Source organism: Notamacropus eugenii, chromosome 5, assembly GCF_028372415.1.
Source record: "Notamacropus eugenii isolate mMacEug1 chromosome 5, mMacEug1.pri_v2, whole genome shotgun sequence".
Classification (NCBI taxonomy): Eukaryota; Metazoa; Chordata; class Mammalia; order Diprotodontia; family Macropodidae; genus Notamacropus; species Notamacropus eugenii.
This window is the reverse complement of record NC_092876.1, coordinates 94,775,160-94,780,899: the sequence shown is the minus strand read 5'-3', so window position 1 is coordinate 94,780,899 and position 5,740 is coordinate 94,775,160. Positions and strand designations below refer to the sequence as shown.

The following is a 5,740-nucleotide window of genomic DNA, read 5'->3' as shown; positions in this document are numbered from 1 at the left end:
TTCCCTCCATCTTTCCTTGTTTCTTTTCCTTCCTCCTGCTTTCTTTTCTCCCTCCCTTTCTCATTCCTTCCTTATTTGATTCCTTCCTTCCTTTCCACTTTTCTCTTGAGAGAAAACTATATAAGCCAGTATATAAGAAGTCCTGGATTTTTAAACAGTTGTCAGTAGCTGCTTTATGAGCAGAGCAGTTGAAAGAAAGTTCTTCCCTTGAGGGAAGAATGAATCTAAAGAAGCCACTTCTTTACCAAGGGAGAGCGCAGATGTTTTTGCCTTTGGAATACTGAAAATCCTTATCATGAGCACCACTTGCTGTGTATTGGTCGTTTCCTTTTCTTCTTTTCTTTTTCTATCTCTGACTTTATATGGAAGGCTTCATGAATTTGCACATCATCCTTGCGCACAGGCCATGCTAATCTTCTTTCTATAGTTCCAATTTTAGTATATGTGCTGCCAAAGCAAGCACAACAGTTTTACATATGAGGAAACTGAAGCTCACAGATGTTAGTTATTTGTCCAATGTCATACAAGCTACTGAATGAGAAACTTACGACATGCATCTGGGTCTTTTTATGATCTCCATGTTGCATCTCATACAATGGAAGAAATCAGAAAAGGTAGGGGGTAAGAACAAAAGGATTGGATAGAAAACATTCTTTCTGCCTTAGTCTGATACAAATAAGTAGAAAATCCAGATATCCTAAAGTAACAGCTCTGAAAATTAGTTTTAGAATTTTTCCCTTGCTTGATTAGACAATTAAATGGATTGTTGTAGTCAAAAGAAAAAAATCATTTCTGTTGGTGAGCCTCTTGGAATGATGAACCTCTCTATACTTAGCCATATTGGAAGCTGCTCCAACTTGGTAGAGTACTTTCCAGAGTATGTATTCTGCTGGCATAGCCTTTGAGAACCCAGAGTTAACTGTAGGCATATTTTAACTCAACTTTATCATGTTTTTAACTGTAAATATTAAAATAGGACTATTTCCTAATATCTGGTTTTAGCTACATTATGCATTAAATAGCCTTTTGTGTGCTAGTTTGGTAAACCACCAGAGAAGGTGGCTTAGTAGATAAAGCACTGGTCCTGGAATCCTGAAGAGCTGAATTCAAATTTGGCCTCAGGCACTTCTTACCTTTGTAACTCTAAACAAGTCACTCAACTTCTGTTTGGCTCAGTTTCCTCATCTGTAAAATGGAGATAATTGCACCTATCTTTCAGGGTTGTTGTCAGGTTTAAGTGAGATAATATTTGTAAAGCACTTTTCACATGCGCCTGACACATAGTAGTTGCTAGTACAGAAAAATGATCATGATCAAGGCATTTGGCTATTGTGTATTCTTCATTGGATAGGCAGCTAGGTGGTACAGTGGACAGAGCACCACTGCAGGAGTCAGGAGGACCTGAGTTCAAATCTCACCTCAGATACTTGACACTCACTAGCTGTGTGACCTTTGGCAAGTCACTTAACCCAAATGACCTCATCCTGGGTCATCTCCAGTCATCCTGATGAATATCTGGTCACTGGATTCAGATAACTCTGGAGGAGAAGTGAGGTTGGTGACCTGCACAGCCCTCTCTCATTCAAAACAAAGTCAAGTGCAAGTCATGTCATTATTTCTCTGATGGCATGGTCTCTTTGGCAATGAAGGACAAACACACATGTGATTTTATATCAATGATTGATGATCCAGTCACTAATACCAAGCAGACACCCCTGTGGTACTCCACTGAAGACTTTCTTCCAAGTTCACAGTCCACCAGTGACTCTTTCTGGAGTCTAACCATTTAACCAATTCCAAGCATTACTTGGCAGGTATATATTGTCTTTCTCTCCTTTCTTTGGTTGGTCCATGAAACTTTATAAAGTACTTTGTTAAAAACTAGGTAAACAAGGTAGAGTGCCTTGTCTTGCTCTCTGTGCGTTTATTAACCTAATCAAAAATAAACTGAGATAAGTTTGATTTGGTGTGGATTAAGGCACACAGCATATTAAGGCACTGATAACTCTTACTTGAAGGGTTATCAGTCAACATCTAGGAAAGGAAATTATCTAAAATAACTTTGTTGTCAAATTTTTCCAGGAATCCAACTCAAGGTCACTTGTCAATTCCTGCTCACATTTAAAAAAATCAGAATACTGTTCTTTTCCACCAATCCTGGAGCACTTCTTTCACTTCTTTTCCACATGACCATTCTGTTGAAAACAATTGTTTCTTTTCTTTTATTTGCATCACCATTCCTTTCCCCCTTTCAACACTGTAGATCAGATGAGTGATTTGGTTGGATGAATACATCTGTGGATCCTTAGTATCAGGATGATAGTTTAATCCATGGGAGTTAATGAGATCACCAAGTGAAATAGTATAGAGGGGCAAGAGAAGAGGGGCCAGGAAAGAGCCTCAGTGAACACCCATAGCTGAGGAGCCAGAAAATTAATCTAGTACAAGGTAGAAGAAGAACCAGGAGAGAAATATCAGGAAATTTTTGAGAAAAGAGAGTATCAAGAAAAGTTTGTGATGAAGACATCAAAAGTATATATAGTGATATAAAAATTCTGTACGTTATTATTGATTAGAGAAATGAAAATTAAAACAGCTTTGAGATATAATCTTATACCTATCAGACTGACTAAAAAGATAAAAGCTATTTAATTTGGGAATACATAAACATATTGTGGCATATGATTGTGATGGAATATTATTGTGACATAAAAAAACAAGCTGGTTGATTTTAGAAATACATGGAAAAACTTGGATGAAGTAATGAAAAGTGAAATAAGCAGAACCAAGACAATGTTGTACATAGTAAGGGAAATATCCTGAGAACAGCTTTGAAAGACAACTTCACCATGATTATCACAAATACTCAAACAACCTACAAAGGTCCTATGAAGGAAGATGCTGTGCACCTCCAGAGAAAGAACTTATAAAGAACACAGGCATATATGTATACAGGTGTGCATATGTACTTATGTATACCTGTGTATATAGTACACAAACACATATATACACACGGACATATACATACATGTAAGCGTGTATACATATACACACATATATACACGTATGCTTGTATATATAAAACCATACCATGCATAAATCATACATATTTCTGTTTAGTTGTTACCTTCTCCAGAGCAGAGTTGCAAGGGAGGGAGAAAAAAATATTACAAGTACACAGCAGTTAACAAAACACCAAACAGACCAACAAAAAACAAACCCATATGAGTAATTAAAAAATTTTTTTTTCAGAATATCAACAAGAACAAAATAAGTGCCTTGAAAAACAATACATTAACAATGCAGTTAACTTGATTTTTGATTCCTGGCCAAATCTAAAACCTGATTTTTATCACTTCCTTTCATTTCAATGAGAACTCATCAAGAAGGAGCATACTTTGATTAAAAATAAATGACATTGTTGATCTCATTTTCAATGACAGGGCTACTAGACTGATAGATCATGGAAATGCAAAAGCATGTAGTTTACCTAGATTTAAAACAAAGCATTCATGGAAAGTTTATGGGCTGTTTTTCTTTTTCTTTTTTTGATTAAAAATATTTGACTAGGTTGAAACAATATTTATTAATGGTTTCATATTAATGTGAAGGATGGACTTTAGTAGAATTTCCTAGAGACATACCTTTGGCACTATGATATTTAACATTTTTAAATGAATCGGATAAGAGTACACATTTCCTGTTTATCGTAATAGCCATTGACAAAATGTTACGTGGGATAGCTTACATTTCAGTGACATTGTCAAGATTCAAGAATATCTTTATGGTTAGGATGACTGACTGAATTTAATCACCTGAAATTTACACACATATACACAAATGCACACATGTGCACATGCACACACGTATAGTTATATGCGTAGATGACACATTGTAAATGTGTACTTATGTGGATTCATGTGTATGCATATGCATATGAATATATATGTGTATGTCGAATGAATGAACCTCCCAGAAGCTCCTGGAGAGCTCTACAGAAATTCTTTGTCTTTCCTGAGGAAGCTCTGTGGTGATTTCATCCATTTAATGAAGTCCAAACAGCAGGTCTGTATTCCTTTCCTGATTTGTGGCCGTGCAAGCTGCCATCACCCCTTTAGCTCCTTGATTACAAGTGAGTCAAGTGGGCGTTTGGAAGGCTTCACCTGGCAGCCTGCAGCGAGTGAACCTTTGCGTTCTGCTCAATGCCCTTCAGAATTTTCCCCATGAATCAATTTAGGGAAATGGGTGGGGAAGACATCAGTAACCAGCACCTCAGGCTTCTCTTTAACAGCTTTTTAATATCCCCTAACATATTCATTTCCCTAGTGGAAGTGGCATAGTATCATTCCCAATAGAGTGACCTGCAGCTACCCCCTCTACACCCAATTTCAGAGGAAGGCTTATTCTAATAATTGCTACTGTGATTCTACAGCAACTTCCTTTCTTTTTTTTTTTCTTATTTATTTTTAACACAGTTTATAACAGATAAAGCAATTCAAACTTTTGGTCAGGTGATACTTCTTTTTAAAGCATTTACAATATAGACTACAAAAGAATTTTTTTTTAAACATTAACCAACTGAGACACAAATAATATTTATGTTGCTAACTTCACAAGCTCTTGACCTAATTGTCTCCACAGTATTACTAAGAATTAAAGGACCCAAACTTAATTTTGTTCGTATAAAGTCCTATGCCTAATAGCTTAATTTTAGACAACCTTGGATGCTCCCCTACCCATAATCTATAATTGAATAGATCTGGTATTAAGCTTACAAATCTTTTGACTATAGGAAATTGCCACCAAGAGTAGGGACATTTCAGGGATACAATATCTCCCCGACTTCATGTCAATTCCAGGCAGGATTAGATTATCCACTTGTATTGTCAGGCTTAAAGTCTGCCAGGTATTGGTGGAGAAATTGAGTCAGGGGAATCCCACCTCAGCCCATGTTGAACAGCCGCTCTCCCACCCTTCCCTTGAGATCACCTATGCAGTTCATACCAGCATCTCATCAGCTTACTGGCATCATGGATTGGAGGCTCAGATCGCCTTTCTTGCTTCCCATACCTGGAGTTAGACTCAGAAGAACAGTCACTTAATAGTCCCATAGGATCTAAAAATGGCAAGTTCCAATAACCAGGTTTCAAATATGATTATAGTTTCACTTTGGCTTAGGAACATCTTTTGAGGCAAGTCTTAAGTGGCTTACATGTCTTTCTATACATGTTCTAGTTCCTGATTAAATGGCAATTATAAAATCGAATTTACCATTAAAACCTTGACTTTTCCATCAATGCCAAATTTTACCTGAGGTTACCTTCCTCTAGGAAATTTGGACTGAAATTCTTTTCTACAAACTAAAGATATCATTGATTTATTCTCAGTAATTCAGTCTATTGTTTTAATACTAATTGCTTTTACCTCACTTTGTAACATGTCTAATTTTTCTCTTCATCACTCCCCTCCTCCCCCCCCCCGCTTCCTAATGCCTTGCATTCTGATTACTCCTTCCCTCAATGTACCCTCCCCTCCATCACACCCCTATCCCTCTCCTATCCCCATCTTCTCTCTTTTCTTGCAGGGCGAGATAAATTTCCATAGTCCTATCCCTGTAGTTCTTATTTCTCAATTATATGCAATAAATATTCTCAACATTCGTTTCTAATATTTTGAATTCCAACTTCTTTCCCTCCCCTCCTCCCTCCCCAGCCCCACTGAGAAGGGAAGCAATTCAATA

At 37.0% G+C, this 5,740-nt stretch overlaps 1 non-coding gene across 1 annotated transcript; it reads right to left on the bottom strand.

The window, feature by feature from the left end:
• Positions 1–356: 356 nt before the first annotated feature.
• Positions 357–463, bottom strand: LOC140509325 (U6 spliceosomal RNA). The gene has a single exon (XR_011968656.1). It is a non-coding gene; the product is annotated as a U6 spliceosomal RNA (small nuclear RNA).
• Positions 464–5,740: the final 5,277 nt, after the last annotated feature.